Below are 23,080 nucleotides of genomic sequence, written 5' to 3' on the forward strand. Positions count from 1 at the left end.
ATAAGAAATGCAGGCACAGGGGAGGGAACAGAGACTGATGGACCAGCCAGACAATAACTGGCCCAACTTGAAACCCATCCCACGGGCAAGCACCAATTCCTAACACTGTTAATGATACTATGTTATGCTTACAGACAGGAGCATGCTGTCCTTGGAAAGGGTCCATTGAACAGCTGACTCAGACAGACAGAGACACAGACACAGACACCCACAGCCATACAGTAGATGGAGCTTGGGAACTTTTATCTGAGAACAAGAGGAAGGATTGCAGCCTTGAAGAAGATAGGAACTCCATAGGAAGACCAACAGAGTCAACTACATACTTGGGCTGGATAGGTCTTCCTACTCATACGTAGCAGATGTTCAGTTTGACCTTCATGTATGTCCTGAACAACTGGAATGGGGGCTATCCCAAAAGTTGTTGCCTGTGTTTGGAATATGTTCTGCTAGCTGGGCTGCCTTGTCAGATCTCAGTGGGAGAGGAAGCAGAGCCTTGAAGTGCCAGTGTGAGGAGGATAACCAATGGGCTTCCATCCACTCAGAGGAGAAGTGGGAATAAGGGAAGGATTGTGGGATTGATGGGAAAGAGACAGGAAGCAGGATATAAAGTGAATAAATAAACAATAAATAAATTAAATAATAAAATAAATAAAAAAGAGTGAGTAGGTACCCCAATTTATCAGAATGAATAAGTATCCATTTTATATCAAGGAGACAGAAGTTTGTGTGTAGAGAAGAGAATAAAAAGAAGAGAATATAGGTAATGAGTAGAGCCTGTAAAACATTAACATTTTTCTTTGAGAAATACCACTACCCTTTTGGGACCAACTATATTTGCTTTATTTATTGTCATTGGGTTTTCTTAACTTTACTGCCTTATTCCCAATGAAATGCCTGCAAATGTCTTTCTCATCTTGCAACTAAATGATAACTGGCCAAAACATTAATAGATGTGATAGAATCCATCCAGTAGTTTTATTTGGTGTCAATATTTCACATTAAAGTGTACTTCCTTGGAATATATAAATGAAATACCACAACATTTTCTTCATGTTTAGTGAAACAGTGTATTTTCATTTTCTGTATATCTTCTTAGACATGATTTAGATCTTTGTTTTTTTGTTTTTTGTTTTTTTGGGGTTTGGTTTGGTTTGGTTTGGTTTGGTTTGGTTTGGTTTGGTTTGGTTTGGTTTGGTTTGGTTTTTCAGCCCGTGTCTCTTACCCTAGTTTTGGCATCCACTTCCCCAAGATCTTTGCTGGCAAAGAATCTTCTTCATTTCAGTCCATCATTTATGGGGAGAAGAAGGAGTGAGCTCAAAGGGAAAAGCCTATTGTAGATTAGCATGCTTCTATCTTAGGAACTAATTGTGGGTAAGTGAGTAAGTCGGTAAAAGTATAGAAGTGCAAGAAACTGTGAGATGTAAACCTTTTCGTTGACAATTTGAAGTGGAGAGATTGTATTGGGGTTGCTGATTGCAATATTTATCTGTTTTCAAATGAAAAAAACTTATTAAAAACCAATCCAGTACTATGAATGGAAGTATGGCATGTGACAACTTTTCCCAAGCTTTCTATTATTCACTTATGCAAACTATTGTTTTCTACTGAAAGAACTTTTTTTTTTTAAAGGAAAGAATACTGCAACAGTTGAGTTGGAGAAAGGGAATGGTCATAAATCATCATGTGATACTTTATGAACAGGATAATTGCTTATAAATAGTGCTGAATATGATAAATGTTGTATTGATAATAGTTACCTCAGAATGATGATCCTTTCTTTATAACAATGTTTCTTAGGAATATTTTTGCAACTCTGAATAAATTATATTAAAAATAAATGTAAGACACACATGGGAGAAGAGGCCATATTGTATTTCTCAATACTTTCTAATGTTCTACTATCTGATAATTAATGCTTCAATTTACTAATAGCTCTATTTGCAGCACTGATTAAACAGTGCTGTAAAGTGATTCCATAGAAAATGTGTTGTTTAAGGCCTGCATTAAAGGAAGCTGTGTACACTTCCTTAGAGATGGTCTAGCATGTCATTATACACAGTAAACGTCCAAGAATGAGATTCTGTGCTCAGAAGTTCCATATAAAGTCATCAGTAGTGAGATGTGAGTGCATCTTAGGCGACAGAGGGAGTCTGCTAAGATTTAAACACCAAATATTGTGAGCTCATCTGCAAGAAGGCCATTTGCTTGATGTATTTGATGTATAACACTATACAGTTCCTTTGTCCTCTATCATGATCATAGGTTGGATGTGATAACTCACAAGCCAGGGCCAATTTGAGGTCTGTCATAATACAAGTAGCATCATATTCAAGAATTACCATCAGGCTCATTTATATTTAACCTGTGTAATGTTTCCTTATGTAGTAATTTTTTTTCTAAACCAAAAATATATGCATTTTATCGATTATTTTCTCTTTTATTGTGGTCATAATACCTCTCTCCCTTCTCAACACAGATTTGTGCACACAGGTGTACACACCCACACAATTTATTTTCCTCTCTTCAAAAGAAAACATTGTATGCTTGTACAAAATAAAAAGCATAACATCCTTACTACAACCCATACTACAGAAGCCTCTTATAGTGAGAGCTTTTGAAGTCAGTGGATTCAGAAATGTTAAAAGAAGAGAAGAAGAAAAAAATGTGCTTCTATACTCATCTAATTTGCTTATTGAAATACATAGTTATTTAGTCCTGTTGAGAGAGGGAGGGAGGGAGACAGAGAGAGAGAGAGAGAGAGAGAGAGAGAGAGAGAGAGAGAGAGAGAGAGAGAGAGAGAGAGATGAGGAGGAGAATGTAGGGGAGGAAGAGAATGACGAGGAGAAAGCTATTGCAAGCAAGTATTCTGTACCAATCCAAACCATGGATGCAATGTAATTGGTTTCCTTGAAAGATGAGACAATGAATACTTGTCACTTTAACTGACCAGAAAAAAAGTAATCTTGCTGTCAGTCATGCTTAGGAATTTACAGGAAGTACTCTCCCTTGAGGTACTCAAATGCTCAATTCAAAATAGCAGCCAACCTTATTCCACTAAACTGAGCCTTCTTGTAGGTCATTAAACTAGCATTGATGCCCATCTGTGTGCCTCTGGTAGGCACAGTGCTCAGAGTTTCTGTGTCTCAAGCGTTCAGACTCAAAGTCTTCTTTTGACTACACTTTTAATTCTGTCTTCTTCAATTCTGCTTTTCTCTGTTAGGGGGATTTATAAAATTGTTGGTCTCCTCACACCCTTCCAAATTTATGAAGCCTTGCCAATAATAGGGCAAATTGTAAACAGCCTGGATCTTTCTCTATTCTGCATCAGAATTTCCCAAATAATTTTAGGAAATGTGGACAATTAGAGGGCTGTGAAGGATGTCTCAGGGAATAAATTGCCTACCAAAAAAGAATGAGTACCTATTTCTGATTCTCTGTGTTAACATGCAGTGAGCCTAAAGCCCTAAGGCTAGAAAAAGATGGAGTTCCTAGACCTACCTGACCAGGCAGTCTAGCCAAACTGTCAAATTCCAAGTTTAATGAGAGACTCTGCTTCAAAAATTAAGAATGAAGTAGAAGAAAGAACAGAAGTAGAAGAAAGACAACTGATGTCAAATTCTGGCCTTTGTAATCAGATGAGTACATCCACGCCTACATAAATATATTACACATACACACACACAAATACACACACACACATACACACAAATGCACACACACACATACTCTCAAACCAAAATGCCAAAATGTGAGTTTCTATTAGTTTGCAATGGTAGTGGGGAGGACACAGTGTCCAGGCAACAAAATAAAGTATTAACCCCACATCCATTTCCTTTGGATGTTTAATGCATTTCATGACCACTATTTTGCTAACAAAAGTGACATCCTATAGTGTTCACATTAATTTATATGGCAAATCTTTAAATATGTAATACCACCACAGGTGTAGCAGAAAATAGTGAGCTACAGAATTATATCTAATTATGTATCACAAAAGACATGCCATGTAAAATTCACAAGGGATTATTGATAGTACTATTATTTAAATACTCCTTAGAGAATACATTACCATTTTGTAAATTTAAATTCCCACTTAGTAAAGATAGACATGGGGTCCAGATGCTTTTGAACCTGTTTAAGGATATATAAGTTATTTTTTCTGGAAGGATCCCAGCCTTGTGGGCATCTAGGTCTGGACCCTTGTATTGATGCCATATTGCTGCCCAGGGAGAAAATTGACTTTTATATAACTAAGAGACATGTGAGCCATAGCTGCCATGGGAAGGAGTGAGCTGAGATTCTGTAACTTTTCATATACTCTGCCACTGGCCTCACTTGTGAAGAGGATAAGTTTTGCCAGCTTTGCTGTTATGAGCTAAACGTAGGACTTCATAAAGTTGAAAGCATAATTACTCCAATGCTACTAACAGGGTTGAGGGGAAAATATTACAATTTCCACCAGAAGGCTTTGTTCCTAGACTATCTGAATCCAGAATTAAGCAATAGTATAAAATAAAATTGAAGAAAAATGGATTTCTGACTTGACAGTTACATGTGACACAAGAAGCACTCAGCTTGTTAGAGGAAATTAAAACATAATGAAGGGAGGTTCGTGGTATTGTAGGTGATGTTCCTAAGGAAGTTTTCCTATGTGTCAAGATGTTATATCTTAGTACTCACTCTGACAGCAGTCACCCTAAACATGAAGCATTTTAAGACCATAGTCCCAAAGCAGTAATTGTTTTGTTGACTTCAGGTTACAGTTATAATGTAAAATATTAATAAATATTTTCAAGCTTCAGAGTTTGCAGTATATTTAAGTAACATGTTTTATAGCTTGTAATACTTAGGGGACTAAGTCGCATTGATAGTTACTTGTGTAATTAACTTGTCTCATATGACCAAACCCAAATTCTATTTGAGCAGCTGTTTACTTAGTTATTTATATAACACTCAGCAATAACTATTTGATTTTTCTTTAATAAAGTTCAGTGTTTTAAATTAATTGTATTTTGAAAAACAACCATTAAGAAAATTACTCTCATATTTCTGTTTCCTGCCTTCAAAATTATAGGATTGAATTCCAGTGTAGCTTAAAATTTGCTTTTAAAATGCTATATACTAGATTTTTTGCAAGAGATGACTTTCAGTCTCCTGATATGATATATAATACATAAAACTGAATCCTTAAGAATTAAATTAACTATTTAGTAAAAACTCTATGACTAATTTCACATAGCAGTTTCCTGAACTCAGGAGAGCAAAATGAAGCAGGAACTTGATATATAATAATAAAACATCAAACTAAAAACAAATTATTTGTATACAATATGTTTCCTGCACTAGGGCACTCAAAATTATCTATGCTGTATATTGACATAGCAACATTGTATCTAATTTTGGAATATCCAACATGGTTAGGAAATTAGTCACAGCACTTCTCTTTAACAGACAAGAAAGACTATGATTGTGTAAAATGTAAAGGGGGAATAATAGATGAGAAAGGGTTGATCTAGGGTGTGGAGGAGTGATAACAGGACAGAAGAGGTATATAAGAATTGTTAGATAACATTAAAGGTTTTTAAGAAACTCATATTGGAATCTACTACCATAAAAACTTTCATATTCTACATATAGCTACCCAGTTTAACCAGTATCATTTAGTGAAGATGCTATCTTTACCTAATGTGAATTGTTGGCCTCTTTGTCAAAAACCAAGTGGCAGTAGGTGTGGGCTTATATGTGTGCCTTCTATCTCATTCCACTGATCAATGAGTTTGTTTTTATGTCAATATGTGCTGTTTACAGATCTGTAGAATTGAAATGTGTTAGTGTTATCTTCAGCTAGAATTTTTTTGGTTTGGTTTGGTTTGACTATTTCAATTTCTCCAACAAAGTACGTTGAAATTTTGATGTGGATTGCATTGAATCTGTAGCTTGCCTTTGGCACAGTGGTAATATTCATAACATTGATACTGGCAATCTATCAGTAATAGAAAATTTTCCAACTGACCAATCCCGTGAATGGGATAGTGATTAGCAGGAAGTCCCTGGCAAATAATCAAGGAGCTTTGTGGTGACACAAATCAGAATTAATCTTGAATATACAAAACTGGTCAAATAATTCAAGGCTGTGATCTGAGGCTTTATAGTTACAGATGTTATGAGAAATTTCATATACAATAATGTATCTCATGACTGAAAGCACAATTTAGGTCCTTGTGCAAGATAGTTTTCTTTTTGATACTGCATCATATGAGAAATCTAGAATCACTCCTGAGGTGGAAATACAGGATGCTGTCACCAAGACCACAATGGCTAGCAGATCATCACTACCTTTCAAGAGCCATCTAGGAAAGCCTAAAAACTAGCAGGTGATATTCCTGAGAGGGATTAAAATCTCCGATGTATTTGTTCTTGCAGGCAAGGCCCAGGAAATTTTGATTTTAGTAAAGATTCCTGCTATTAGTATGCTTTCCCGTTTTATATATATATATATATATCAATCACTAGGTATTAGCCCACCCATTTTGAGCAGATCTCTGGGGAACAATGAAGATGTATTGTCTTGTAGTGATGCTATATAGACAAATAGATGATTTCTTACATTTTAATGATGATCCTATAAGAATCCTTAAAACCATCATAATCATTAAGCTCTTTTATAATAGGACAGCCCTTAAGTCTTTTCTGATGTCAAAATTGCAATGAGAACTCTGACAGTCTTAAGGTATCATGAATTAATTGCTTCTGAGATAACAAGCAGGCATCTACTACTCAAAGCACGTTCCAAGGGGTTGGTTGTAAAACCATTAAACAAAGGTCACAAAGAGAGAACTAAGGATTTACTATAGGTGCAAGGACAGAAGATAAAGTATTGACTGGGTTTATCTATACAAAATTTCTCTAATATGTAGTCATAAGAGTTATTGTTTTTAACTCTCCATGATCCTGTAGAGCTGATAACAGATCATGAAGTTCTCTGTTGTAAATTTCTTATTTGTGATTTGAATTTATATGTAAATTTTGATGAACTTTTTACCATGTAATCATATTCTGAAAGATGTATAAGTGCTGAGGACAAAGAGAGGAGTAATGCTTATCTCCCTTTTCTTAGAAGCCCCCTTCTCCCTTTTCGTACAGAGCTTTCTTAAGAAATATTTTAGAACATAGAAATAAAAGCTAAATCCACTTTTCAAAGTCTTCCTTTTTCTTCCTGAGACTTCAACTAGGAGGTTAAGAGATGGAGTCCTGAAGTTCCTGCAGAGATAGAACAAAGGCTAATTTCCTTAATTCCCTGCTGATTTATGATGAGGTACTAAACAGTTTCTTGCATCAGAGGAACACAGAAGGCAGGTCAGCTACTAAAACAAGATAGGTAAATGTTTTATTATTAAACAGAAACCTTAAATATCTCTCCCCCTCCCCACTGTCTCTTCCCCATTGTCCGCTTATCTTTAAGAGAGAAGTAGCTGGTTTCACACTTGGTACCACCATTAACACTGTTTAGCCCTATCTAACTCAAAATGGCTAGCTTCTCAATTCATTAAATGCATATTTTTCTAAGACACAAGTTGCTCTCTGGAGGGAAGTGTTTCCTATGAAACTTTGTGCTTTCTAATACTAAAACAGCCTATATTGAATATCTGAAAAATTTTGACTGTTTCCATGATTATATTAGATAGAACTGAAAAGAGAATATTTGTAGTTTCTCTTTATTCAGTTTAATAGACACCTCCCATTCAAACTGTATCCATCACTCTTTCAAGACCTCCATCCCCAAAATTTCTTAATATCTGGGATCCTTAAAACTAATGATGGAGCAGTGGGAGCAGGGAAGGGATAGGGGATTTTCGGAGGGGAAACTAGGAGAGGGGATAACATTTGAAATGTAAATAAAGTATATAATAAAAAAACAAAGTTTCACAAGAAAAAATTTAACGACAATAATATAGCAGTTGTAACGTTAGTAAAAGTCTCAAAAAAGTTCCAGGCAGAAACACAACAGACAAACACAGTAGTGTAGTGACATTTATCATCAAATATCTTTTACAGTGTTGAAAGTTTGCAGTATTAGTGGTATGGATACAAGTATTTCATGGAACACTAAGTGTCAATGGTCCCTTATTTCACTGAGATGCTTCTGAAACTGAGAAGTAACAAATTAATAATGCAATTAATAAAGCTATTTTATTTATGAAATTGCAAATAATAATTCTTACAAGTTTTATATTTCTTGAAAATATTGTCATCTGATTAAAACTTTGGTAATGTTACATCTGATATCAGATGATCAGTTCAATCTGCATACCATGCTTTAGAAAAGAAAGATCAGTATTTGAATCTACCTTCTTTTCTCAGCCAACAAATAATTGTCTTTAGCTATGAAACTAGCAATGGATATATTCTATTGTGACCCTTATGGATAATATATTTTTCTTTGATTATTTGCAAAGAGGTATTTCAATTGAAGGGGAGGAGACCCTTGGAGACACCAATGAGTCTTACAGGTATAGAATAAGATCATCTATTAAGGGCTGTTCAACTATCATTCTTGCAAATTAAAATAAAACAGGACTTTGACCATCTACATGACTGAAAATCTATAAATCACATTCTTCAGAGAGAGCAATAGATAAAGAGTTTAAATGAAGTCAGAAAGGCACTGGTCCCTTTCCACCTGTTTTGTCCAGGCCAAGCTGCTTACCACAGTTTGGATTTTAACCTAGTGACAAATATCAATTTCTAAAAATTGGTTCAAATATCATGGGTTCTTCTCCTTTGATCTTCATGCCCATACCTGAACCAACCTGTGAATATGGCAAAAGGGGATAGTTTTTGTCTGGCTTTCTGTTTCCCTTTTAGATGAAGAGGGCCTCTCTAGTGTAGACTTATGAGAAGAGAATGGGTGATTCCTCAGAACAACTTCACAACCATCTTAGCAGGAATAGGTTTATTGAGTGCTTGGTATCCGAATAACTGATCTGCACCAATTTGTCACATCTTTTTAGTCTCTCCATAACTTCTATGAAAGACTGTGGCTTAATATCATATATTAGCAGAAAAAGAAATGGAAGTAAAAGTATTAAAGTCACACAGGGTTCATGGGCAGAGCTGAGCTATAAACATAGTGTAGAGGAATTTTAATCCAGCAACTTGTCTACTCTGTGCAGAATACAGACACACCTTTCATACATACTTTTAATACCAAACAATGAAAGTAAGGACAGTTTATAGAAGGACACAGCCATGTTTAAAATTTCATCTAATTGAGGGACAGACTAAATGAGGAAGCAGAGAAATATTTGACAGCATGAGTCAGAGACAGGATACAATCAGGAAAGAATAGCTATTTAAGAGTCGGGCAGGGAAAGAAAATCAGTTCTGTTCAGTGAGTTGGGAGTCAGTTCAGTTTTGTCCAGGCAATGCAATGAATTAAGTTCATCATCTGAGTTTGGTGAGTTCAGTACAGGTCAGAAGAGGCAATTTAAACTAGAAATTTCAGCAGATTGCCAAACTTACTTTGAGCAGAGCAACTTAGTGAGATGCTGAGAGAAGCCAGGTTGAATCAGTCATCTTGGTGAGGAGTTTAAACCAGAATATATGAATTCATCTGGGCAACCAGAGTTCAGAAAGTACTAGAAAGGGTGACCTTATTCAGCAGTAAGCTTCTGAGGTAACAGTTACATCAGGTGGATAAAAGTTACATTTACACATAGGATTGCTTGGATTCAGAGTCTTGGTCTCCAGTTCTCTATACACATCCCTGTAGTCACAGCACAGTTTTGAGCATATTATGACAGGAGAAATAAACAATAGCATCTTTAAAACAAAGTTAGAAAGCATCCCAAGCAGAATCCTGGAGAAATCTTAAGATCTATGAGCATCAAGTCTGGATTTAGTACACATGTATAATGCAAATAAAATTAGAAGGATTTCTCAGTTTGTATTTTGTTACTATGAGATAGTTCCATCAGTCCTGCCATTCACACTTTGTTCTATGGATGGGAAAGTCTATAATTGAGAGTTCAGCATTTGATGAGGATCTAACTTCTTTCTACACCATCACAAGGTAGAAGGCAACAGGTTAGAAACAAAGATGAAAGAGGATCCAAATATTTGATTTTGTGATAGACCCACTGCTGATAATCGTATTGGTAGCCACTGATAATGGTATTAAGTTATTCATACTGCTCTCATAGCCTAATTACTACTTACTAAGCTACCCTTTCTCATATGTTATAGTGGGCATTGAGTGTCCAAGTTGTAATTTGGGAAAATTTATTCAAATGGCACAAACACTTGTTCTATTAGGGAATCAGTGATTTCATGTGAAGCCTAGTGACAATGGTTACTCACATTAGCCACACAACCGACAGGATAGGAATGAGTAAATGTCACACACAGTGTTGAGACTCTCTGACTCTCTGTCTCTCTCTGTCTCTCTGTCTCCCTCTCTCTGTCTCTCCCTCTCTTTCTGATGTAGGATCACAGTAGTACCAAGTGACAATCTGACTTGCACATGAAGTCAAAGAGACTCAAAATGATCCTTTGATATGTTTAGAACAAATTAAAAACCTAAAATATAAACATGTAAATAAAGACCAGATATGTGCCTGGTTAGTTTTTGCCAACTTGACAGGGACCTGGACATATCTGAGAGAAGGAAATGCATTCCTCCAGGTTGCTTATAGGCAACACTATAAGGTATTTTCTCAGTTAATGATGCATGTGGAAGGGCCCATCTTACTGGCAGTGTTGTCACCTTCAGGTAAATGGTGAGGAGTTCTACAAAAAAGAATGTTAAGCAAATCATAGACAAAGCCCATATGTAGCACTACCTCATGGCCTCTGCTTCAGTTCCTGTTTCCAGGTTTGTACTGAAATCCTGCCCTGACTTACCTTCAGGTTGGGCTATAAATATAAGCCCACCTCTCCTCAAGTTGATTTTATGATTTTTATTATCATAGTAGAAATCCCCACTAAGACAACATACTACATTTTAGAACATTTCTATGTTCTGAAAATCAGTAGTTGAAGATAGAACCACTTGCTTGCTCCGTCTAAACACCAAGCCTTAAAACCTCACTCTGTCCTGTTCATTAAAGAAACTTCTCACAATGCTTACCAACTCTTCTGAGGAATGCATCAACACATGACCTCATAGATTAAGTATCTCAGCTTATGGTACCTTGTTATATCCTCTGACATTTTAATTAATTAATTAATTAATTAATTAATTAATTAATTAATTAATGTATGTATTTATTTACATCCTACATTTTATTACATCCTAAATGCTACTTTCATAACAAAGTATTGACAATATTTAATTTCTGGTAAATTTTCACCTTGTCTTCTTTCATTTGACTCCATAAATTCTTTGTACCACATTTTTTTCTATCAATGAACTGGGATTCCTCCTACAGTCTAGAGGCCATCAAGTACTAGTGATACTGATGTTTGAAGAACTAAAAAAAAAAAAAAAAAAAACCCTTCTAAATTATATATAAAGTTGAAACACATACTAGCAATTAAGAGAAGGAAAAGCTGCCGAGTGGTGGTGGCACACGCCTTTAATCCCGGCACTTGGGAGGCAGAGGCAGGCAGATTTCTGTGTTCAAGGCCAGCCTGGTCTACAAAAGTGAGTTCCAAGACAGCCAGGGCTACACAGAGAAACCCTGTCTCGAAACAAAACAAAACAAAACAAGACAAAACAAGAGAGAGAGAGAAGGAAAGGCTAATAAAAGGAGGAGCTGGGAAAAGAAACTGTCAAAAGTGATGACTCCGTGGAACCAAGTAGATTGCTTTTATGGATCATTTAGATAGAGTACTTGAGTGGCACTAGAAAGTCACCAGACCATGGTAGATAATAATACTCTTTTATTCATAAATTAAATGCAAAGTAAATTCTTCCAAATGATAGTCATCTTTTGAGGAAGAAATGTGTGCATGGATGGGTGGGGGTAGGGTTGGTGGAACTGAGTGTTCAGAGCATCAATATCGAAAGCTCTATAGCCATTATCTGATTGTTTGAACATTGTCTAGGGTGTCAAGTTCAACCTCAAGATTACTTATCAATCTGTGTAAATTATTTATTTTAGGAAATCAGCTAAACTAATGGAATTGGAACTATGACTAGTATTGATATTCACTTCTTAGGTTTTTGAAACTGTGAATGAAAGTTTAGAATTCATGTTAGAAATAATAGAGACAGTCAAGGTGAACAAAGCAGTTAGACTATGGACTCATTGCTACAATATTCCTTGACCATGTAAAAGAAAGCTGGATTTTCTCAGTCATGTGCAAGTGCTTTCTGGTAGTGAGAGTTAGTTAAGCATTAACTTTCTAAAAAAAACAATGTAAAATGAAACAAAACAACAGAAATAAATCACGGGATGAGTGCTCATGTAAAAGAAGTGGAATAGCCATATTGTGGACTGGGTACATTGAATAAATCATTACCTGGTAAAACTAAGATTTTTAGCATCTAGAACAGTGGTTCTCAACCTTTCTAATGTTGGGGCCATCTAGTTCAGTTCTTCATGTGGTGATCTTCAAACATAAATTACACTTGTTGCTACTTAATAACTATAACCTTGCTATGGTCATGAATCATAAAGTAAATATCTATGCTTTCCAAAGGTCTTAGGCAACCGCTATGAAAGGGACTTTCAGACCCCAAAGGAAACTTGACCCATAGATTGAGAATCAATGAACTAGAATGTCAGCATTTTATTTTAAAGAAATTTGATACTGTAAATACTATAGATAATTCTGAACTTCATGAACCCCATGGCCCACTTGTCTTTCTGTTGAAGCCCAAAGTAATGGAAAAAACACTTATCTCTGGTGCTGATGTGATAAATGGTTTTATAAATAGAGTTTCAGTAGAACAGAGCACAGCCATACCTCTTTCAAAGACAAATTTAGCATTTTATAGTAGAAACTACAGTCCAAGAAGCTCAAGACATTTGTTTATTTTTTATTTCTTTATGAAGATGTTAACTAGCATTTGGTCCATCTTATTGATGTTTCACATGTATGCCATAAGCCAGCACATCCTGAGGAAAATACAGCAGACAAGACTCTTACTCAGACATATTAGTTTACTTCAGTGTTGTTGTTGTTATTATTATTATTGTTGTTGTTGTTGTTGTTGTTGTTGTTGTTACTATGATTATTGGTGTGTGTGAGCATGTAAACATGTTCACATGGATGCACATGCGCACACACACACACACACACACACACACACACACAGAGATATGCACATGTAAGAGAAAGAAATCAATGTAGAGTGTTACTCCAATGAGCTGTTCACCTTATTTTTTGAGGCAATGTCACCCATTTACCTCAGCTTTTACTACTAAGCCATAACCCAGAAATCAGCCTGTTTCTATCTCCTCAGCAATAGACAAGCACATATCACTATGCAACGCAGATTTTTGTTTATAAAATTGTTCTGGGGTCATACTCAGGTCTTAGTGCTCTAAGGGCAAGCACTATTTATTATTATTATTATTATTATTATTATTATTAGATATTTTCTTTATTTACATTTCAAATGTGATCCCCTTTCCTAGTTTCCCCTCTGAAAACTCCCCTATCCCTTCCCCACCCACTCCTGCTTCCTGGCCCTGGCAGTCTCCTATACTGGGGTGTAAAACCTTCAGACGACCAAGGGCCTCTCCTCCCATTGATGGCCAACTAGGCCATCTTCTGCTACATATGCAGCTAGAGCCGTGAGTCCTACTATGTGTTTTCTTTCATTGATGGTTTAGTCACAGAGAGATCTGTAGGTACTGGTTAGTTAGTTCATATTGTTGTTCCTCTTATAGGGCTGCAAACCCCTGCAGCTCCCTGGTTACTTTATCTCCTTCATTGGGGATCCTGTGCTCCATCCAATGGGTAGCTATGAGCATCCACTTCTGTATTTGTCAGGCACTGGCAAAGCCTATCAGGAAACAGCTAAATCAAGCTTCTGTCATCAAGCTTTTGTTGGCATCCACAATAGTGTCTGGGTTTGGTGTTTGTTTATGGGATGGATCCCCTGTTGGGGCAGTCTCTGGATGGTCATTCCTTCAGTCTCTGCTCCACATTTTGTCTCTGTTACTCCTTCCATGGGTATTTTGTTCCCCCTTCTAAGAAAGATCGAAGTATCCACATGTTGGTCCTCCTTCTTCTTGAGTTTCATGTGTTTTGTGAATTGTATCTTGTGTATTCATAGCTTCTAGGCTAATATGCATTTATAATTAAGTGCATATCATTTGTGTTCTTTTGTGATTGGGTTACCTCACTCAGGATGATATCCTCCAGATCCATCCATTTGTTTAAGAATTAAAAAATATTAAAAATTAAAAAAAGAGAAAGAAACTGTCACAATTAAAAAAAAAAGATTTTAAACAGCCAAAATTCATGTAGACACAAAGATCTTATTCACAATAGCTATTTGTGGAGCCAAACTTAGTGTTGAATTAGAGAAATTCATAATTGAAATATTATGTGTATATATAAATGTATACATGTACTATAAATAAACATTATGTATAATGAAAAAAAGAAGAATTTCATAATTTGATTGTTTTTAATAGCTGGGTAGTACACCATTGTGTAAATGTACCACATTTTCAGTATCCATTCCTTTGTTGAGGGACATCTGGGTTCTTTCCAGCTTCTGGTTATTATAAATAAGGCTGATTTGAACATAGCACAGCATGTGTCCTTATTACATGTTGGGGCATCTTCTGAGTATATGCCCAGGATTGGTATTTCTGGGTTCTCTGATAGTACTATATCCAGTTTTCTTGAGAAACTTTCAAACTAATTTCCAGAGTGGTTGTACCAGCTTGCAATCCCACCAGCAATGGAGAAGCATTCCTCTTCCTCCACGTCCTTGCCAGCATCTGCTGTCACCTGAGATTTTTGATCTATAACTGTGGTATCCTCCAAATTTTTAGTGTCTTTAGTTTAATAATATTCTGAGCTGATACAGGTGGTATTTAAGAAACTGAAGATAAATAGAGCCTTACTATAAATTAGACTAACTAGTCTTAGTCTATTTAACACGTATTCAAAATCAATGTTCAGCTCTTAAAATCAATCAACAGAAATTTACTTTATATGTGTCAGTTACTTGGACCATGGCTCGGTCTGAATTGGTTCTTGTCCTACGGACTTTAAAATTTATTTAGGACATAAACAGCCACTATGGAGAATAAAAAGTCGAGAATCATGTAACCAAGCACCTGAAAACACATTTGCTATATTTTGCAGATGGCTAGTGATTAAGCAGAAATTGTGTTAGATTCTAAGAGGAACAGGAAAAGGCATCAAGTAGGAATGGCTTTGCATCGCTTAGTGTGGTATCTCAGCTATGGTTCATAAATACAAAACTGAGGAGTGAAATGGCCCTCAGAGATGGGATATGCTCAAGGAAATGCTTCCAGGGCTCTTGGCAAAGCTGATAAATGCATGAGCACACGTGTTTTTATGGCAAGTAAATTAGGCTGTAAATCAGAGAACAAAAGAGAGAAATGAACATACCAGCAGTTAAGATGTGACAGGAAATACCTGAGCAGTCTCCGATGAGATAATTGATAATGATGTGGCGAATTAAATATCTCCAGTGGAATTAGCTACAGCAAATCTCATCTTTTCCATGTGAAATGTTAATTTCATAAGAATAAAGCAATTAGGAAGTCACAAACCTACTGCCTTTTGTTTTTGCCACAAAGCTGTTTGCAAGCATTTAATTTAATGCTCTAGTGTGTCAAATGCTTTTTATCTTAGAAAAGGCAGTATTTCTCAGAAAATCCAGATGTGCTTTTAATTCTTGGATGACTCACTATTCAATACAGTTAATAATATTCAAGAAAAAATAAAAAATAATAATTAAAGAGATCTACACCAATTTATTTGTTTAAAGGTCTGAGACTACAATTTTCATTTAGAGTGTCAAAGTCAAAGGCATTGTCTAGTTGGAACTTTTCTGACTTAAGGTGAAAATCATCTTGTTTCTTTTATATCCACAACATCAGAGAAGAGACATGGGCCTTAGACAGTATAAAGGAGTCATCAATTTCATAGCTTTAGAGGGATTGAACCACAGATGCCAATGGGCAGATGTCTATGACTCTTAGATTTTCAAGTGTGCCTAGTTTCCCAATATTCTGGTTTTACTGACTATGGTAATATGAGTGCTGATATAACGAGGGAAAGAGTTGAAGATGTCAATCTATGTGAGTAGAGGTTTTCATGTTACGAGTGTGAAAGATAGGAAGGGAGCATTATAGTATAAAGAGATTACAGCTATTCCTGTATTTCTGTGTGTGTGTGTGTGTGTGTGTGTGTGTGTGTGTGTGTGTGTGTGTGTGTGTGTCTGTATGTGTGTGTGGTGTATTTATGAAGGCCAAGAGTGGAGTGGGAGTTGGAGATCAGATATTCTTACTTTGTCCTTATATTTTATACTCCACGTTGGTAGCCCACCTTAGGTTGTCGTTTTAAACATCCATTTAGAATTTAGAATTTAGAAGAGAACTTGCAAAATATCTTTGTATCTGTGTCTGTGTTTGTTGCCTATTTAAGCTCTAGAGAATGAGTAGATTGAGAAATCAGAGGAATATTATAAACTTCTAGGTAATTATTCATCTCCCCCAAAGTAAGATACAGGCATTTTGGATCCTAAGCTTGTGTGTAATAGCATAGCAACACAAGGAAGATTATTGTGAATCCGAACAATTGAGTTCTAATATTGGTAACTTGGTAACAGTAAAATGGAAGGCTTTCTTCCAGAACCCAGGTTTGACTGTGTATGTTGATTTTCTTCCGGGTGAGATCAAGGGACTAGTTTGAATTTAGAGGACCCACAATCAGTGTCATCTTCAGAATACACAGATGAGTTACTTACTTAGAGATATGGATTAATTTGTATCACAACACTTTAACTCCATTTGCTAGTTTCATACAGGCCTCAGAAATTTGTATTTTCAAGGGTTCCAGTAGAGATTGTTTGCAGAAGAGTTTAAGAATCCCCCCACTATATAATGTCAATGGTTTGTTCTATTGATAAAGCAAAAGTTTGTAATGGATTCAGTTTAAGAGGCTGAGCAGGTCTAAAGAGTGATTTGTCATCTTTGCTGTTCACTTCTTTTCTTCATCAAATGTTTTTTTTTACACATTTTATTATTTTAAAAGAGTTTTCTAAAATTATTCATTGCCATTTCTATAGTTTACCTGGTATTCTTATTTACTATTGAAAGAAACTAAAAGAATAATAGAAGAGAATGTATAAATTCCTTCAAAGTGTGTGGGAGACTCAGGTTTTTATATCCAAGTCTATATCTTTTATTCATTTTAAAATGGCTATTGATGCACATACTTCATGCTCCACAATGTTCTAGGCACCAATTATCTCATCCATATATAAAACAGATCAAAATCCTTACCCTTCCAGATCCTTGCATTCTAGTGAATTTGCTTTCTCTATGCACTGACTGTTTTCTATCAGCTTTCTTGGGCCATGTCAGTTTTTTGCATGGTTTTCCATGATTTGATCTGGAGTTTTCCTAATATGGGTTCTAATTTTTCAGGGACTTCCTCTTCCTGTAACTGTTTTTTACCTTTGTTACAATTATTCTGAATCTGAGCTTGTTTTCACCCTAGAATTCTATTTAGGGAGTCTAGTTGCTTTACAACTGCATCTTGAGTCAAGCTAACAATCAGATTTTAAAATGTCTTGTTATGCACTCAATCAAAAACAGTATAAATCACTTCTGTTTATACATAGAAGTAAAAATAAATTATGCTCAAACCGAGTTAAGCACAAAAGGTCATTTATGAGCTTACACAACTGTAAAGTTCCGAAGTTAAGTTTAGCTTCAATTATAGATTGATCCAGGTGACCTAAACTGCAATCAGACATATGCCAATCTCTATATTCACATCAATCATTTCTGCATTGTCTTTCACCACAGTGCTCTTTTCACGTGATCATGATTCACCGTCTCCTTGACTACCTCAGATTTGTTAATGTGCAAGAAGCCTTTTCAGAATTCACTATGTAGTTGTGAGTTGTATCACATGGCTATGAGGATAGCCAGGCTTAATATGGTGTCATGACATGGTACCAAAGACTAATGTCCCAAAGAAACCAGATCAAATTTTCCAAGAGTCATCTGTCATCAGGGTCACCTATTGTGCACACCCCCCCCACACACACACAGCTACTTTTGACAATGCATCAGCAGTGTTCTCTACTTTGGAAACCATTTGAGCCTCGATGCCTGAGAATCCACTGTGGATTACATAAGCATATATGTATAAACATTCTTTGCCTTCGGTATTAAAATTACACATGGAAGTATCTGTGTTAATAAGCTTCATTGTTTGGACAAGCAATTATGAAACAGTGAGCCAACAAATAGTATATCTTGCAAGTAATGCCTTCTAAAGATGTTTGATCTCAACCCTGTGGTCTTCTCCCTTTTCTGTGAACTTAGAGATATTGGCTACTGATACTTTTCCATGTATAGCCCCTGATTTTATAACTCTTCCAAAATAATGCATCATTTACCCAGTATGTATAGAAACATCTGTATGTTTTGTATAATTCACCAAATGTCAGTATTTCTCCTTTGAGTACACAAAGAAAACATCCTTTTTAGTAGGTATTGAAGTACCTTATGTTCAGCAGCATGTGAACAGTCATGGCAGGCACATATCATTTGCAGAAAAGCTGTGACATCCCTTCCATAAGTGATTCTCCATAGCCATCTCCTGAAATTGATCTTGGTGCCTAAATGATTCCCTAGGAAGCAAAGATGACACTCAAAATGTGGAACAAATAGTCTTAGGAAAGGAACTATTGGAAATAAGGAAACTAGTTGCAAATGTTTTGTACTAGAAGCAAAGTTTTCCTTATTTGAATATTCAATAACTCTTTGGGATTAATTTGTAGGTATTATCATTATCTCAACTATTATATCCAAGAACCACTCCTAATGGATTAATTTGGATCACGTCCTGCTGTAAGCAATTGTTTATTATACATATACATATACATACATACATATACATATACTTATATCATTGCAAGACTTAGGTTGGGAGGTTTTATTAACTGAAACAAAGATATATTCACACAATATATTCTAATGTTTTCCCCTCCTCCAACTCCTCACAGATACTCCTCACTTCCTCACCTACCCAACTCCATGCCTTTTCTTTCTTACTTTCTTTAGGAAAAAAAAAGAGGCAAACAGTTGTTCTCAAAGCACCTGGAATTACAGTTACTGGTAGAGTGGGGGATGGTATACTTTCCAATATTCTTGAATTTTGTTATAAAAGAAACAATTCAGGGAAGGCTGAACAGCAGATGTCTACTATGTATTATGCATTCTCTAAGTCTACTGAAGTCTAACTTGCTGTTACCCTGCAGTCCTTAACTCTGCTGGCATTCAGTAAATTTGCTGAATGCATGAGTGCATGTATAGAAAGAAACGAGAAAATCGGCTCAAAAGACTTGCCTTTTCCTCAAGTGCAGCATTATTTAAATGAATTTGAATTTTCCCTACTGTCCTTGCATTTGCTGCTGTTCAAGCATAACCTAGACTTTAAGCCAAGCACAGATTTAATGAATCAACACAATTCCTTTGTAATCAGTGTGTGTTCAGGCTGTGTCTGTAGAATGTATAGATCCTCAGGGGACTTTGGAACCAAGGACTGGACAAAAAGCACAGTAGACAACAGCAAGCAAATTATTTACACGGACAAACCAAACAGTGGGCTATACCCAACACAAGAAAATGGTGAATATCTGGATAGATAAATATGTCACTGTCTATTGTATACATATATTACATTAAATTATCACAACAAATCTAAATCCCATAACTATATGCAATTAATCTCTCTCTATATATATACATATATATGAATGATAGTGGCTTGAAGAACATATGAGCAAAATATGTTCTAGGACTGTGTGCTTACTTTACAAATATTATCATCATTAATGTAATACAAAAGAGAAATAATGGTAATTTAGAAAGGCATTCCTCTCTCTCTCTCTCTCTATATATATATATATATATATATTAATATATATAATATATATATATTAATGCTTCTGATACACAACATCTCAGAGTTCATTCTGGCCCAATTTCTTATAAACATATATTAAGGCAGTATATCTTGCTGAACCCCAAGTTGACTATTTGGTCCAGTCTAGCTTGAAAATTCATTTGTGACATTCTTGTTCTCCTCCACACATCCACCCATCTGGCTTTAAACATGTTTTCTGAGCTACTAAGCACTGGCTTATGATTATCCTACAAGCTGTTTACCTCTCAGAAATATTCTAAGCCAACAGAAATATTTCTTTCCTCTTGGAAGTTTTCATTTGAGATTCAGGTCTTTACATTCAAATCTCAGGGATCTGCTTAGTTATCTTCCCCCATTCCTTTGCTTTCTACACTCCCAACTGTGTCTCCACACTCCAAGGTACAAGGTGTTACATCATTATACCCTTGTATCTCTTGGCCTTCCATCTTAGAAATATTGTCTTCTTGAAATGCTACTGATAGGGAGCAGGGCAGAAGGAGGGTATAGAGAAATTTCAGAGAGGAAACTAGGAAAGGGGATAACATTTTAAATGTAAATGAAGAAAATATCTAATAAAAAAATAAAAAAAAAGAATACCAGATTCAGAAACTATTTAAAAAAAGTTACTGATAAGTATGGAAGGGGAAGACATCTGTACTTCTAGAGTGGAACATCTGTAAGATAAATATACTTGACTAAAATAGGGCTTGTCTAAAGTGTATTTTTCATATATGTGAAATACATTAGCCTTCTCTGATAGACTGTAAGCCATTGCTACTGTTGGGGACACCTTTAATGACAACTTGAAGAGTTAGTGATTCAAAGTAACTGCCCCATAGGTGATGGCAATATGGTGGCTCGCCTGTTCCTGTCTTTGATTTTTCCAGAGATGCCCACCCCCATCAACTTTGGTTAACACTCTCAGTTCTATTACCCCAGTCCAACTCTCCCCATACCTGATAAGTACCCCTATTCCTCTCCTTCTTGTGATATGATAGAGCTACCTCCTGCAGCCAGGCAGGACCTCCATTGGCAGGAGAATGACACCAATCTACCCACAAAAACTTTAACCCAAAATTTGTCCTGCCTACAAGATTTGCAGAGATTGTGCCTAAAAACTGAGCAGAGATTGAGAGAATGGCCAACCAATGACTGGCCCAACTTGAGACTCACTCTGTGTGAGAGATCCAACCTCTGAAACTATTAATGATATTTTGCCATTCTTACAGAAAGAAGGCTAGCACAACTGTCATGTGAGTTTCCATCAATCAGCTGATGGAAACAGATGTAGAGACCCACATCCAAACATTAGGCAGAACTCAGGGTGTCATGTAGAAGAGGTGAGGGAAGGATGGAGAGAGTCAAAGGGGTCAAGGACACCCCAGAAGGACCCACAGAGCCAAATAACCTGGGCTCTTGAAAGCACAGAGACTGAAATACCAACCAAAGTGCATGCATGGACTGGACCTAGACCCTCTACACATGTGTAGCAGATGTGCCGTGTGGCCTTCATATTGGTCCCCCAACAGTTGGAACATGGGCTATCTGACTCTTCAAATCTGTTGCCTGACTTTTAATCTCTTTCTCCTAGCTAGGCTGCCTTGTCCGGCCTCAGTGAGAGAGGATATACTTAATCCTGATGAGTCCTGAAATGTCAGGGCAGGGCAGTTCCTGGGGTGTGCGGGTGCTCCCCTTCTATGAAAAGGCAGGGAGGAAAGATGGGAGAGTGGAGGTGTGAGGGTGGGGCTGGAAAGAGAGGAGGGAACAGAGCTGTGATTGGATTTAAAGTGAATAAATAAATTAATTAATGGCAAAAATAACACTGGTGAAACTAGCTTTCAAATTAGTGGCACTCGCTTTAAGGTATGAACCTATTCAAGAACAACCACAAACTTCAATCTTAATTAAAGAACTCAACACATTTGCTCAGCTAGGTGATCTATACTCTCTTCATTCAACTAATATTTACTAAGCTCTTTTGCTAGGTATCATGGTAGATGTTGAAGGTACCAAATAATGTCAATTAAATATGATTTCTGCTTCCAGGAAGCTTGCATTCATGAGGAGGAGAATTCCTCCAATAGTTACATAAATATATTGGTATATCTTGCAGAAGGAAAATCTGGGTAATAAAGCACACTGCTCGGAGCACTCTAGCTGGTGTCGAAGCTTTCAAGATTATAAAATTTAGGAAAATGTCTCCAGAGCAATATAATAAAGCTGCCAGTTAAACAATGAATATAAATTAGTAAGGAAAGTGGACCCAAGCATGTATAGAGGCTCTAAGGTGGGAAAGGGAGAACTCATTTGAGACACTGAAATTTAGAAATTCATCAACCCAGGCCAAGGTGGAAGGAGTAGTTGCACTCCACGAGGAGGAAAGAAAGGATTCTTCTCTCCTTTTTAAGGGATGTTTACACTATCTTCTAGAACACTAGAAATCTTTCAGTGGCTGAACACAATGATTATATCTGTAAAAGACACATTCAGTAGAATCAAATGATTGATCCATTTCATTTGGGATTATGCGAACTACATTAGATAATACAGGTTTGTTTCTTGTAAGTAAAAGTAAATCTATGAGTTGAGGGCATGGCTCAGTCAGTAAAACTCTTGTTATGGAAGAACAATGACACAAGTTCCCATCATTATCACCAACACAACAAAGTTGGGCATTGTATTACATACTTGTATTGCTGCCATCAGGGAGGTATACACAGAAGGGCACTGGGTAGGCTGGCCAGCAAATCCATCAGAATCCCTGCTCCCCAGGCTCAGTGAGAGGCATTGTCTCAAAAGATAGAATGGAAGATTAAAAAAGACAACCTGATCTTATCTCTAGAATCCACTCTCATGTGCATGTACATGTGTAAACTAAACATATATGCACCACAATACAAAAATCTATAAGAAACTATAAATATTTTTGAAATCTCTATACAAATCGTAATTAAAAAACAACTTCTGGAGGGAT

Source organism: Mus musculus, chromosome 6, assembly GCF_000001635.26.
Source record: "Mus musculus strain C57BL/6J chromosome 6, GRCm38.p6 C57BL/6J".
NCBI lineage: Eukaryota > Metazoa > Chordata > Mammalia > Rodentia > Muridae > Mus > Mus musculus.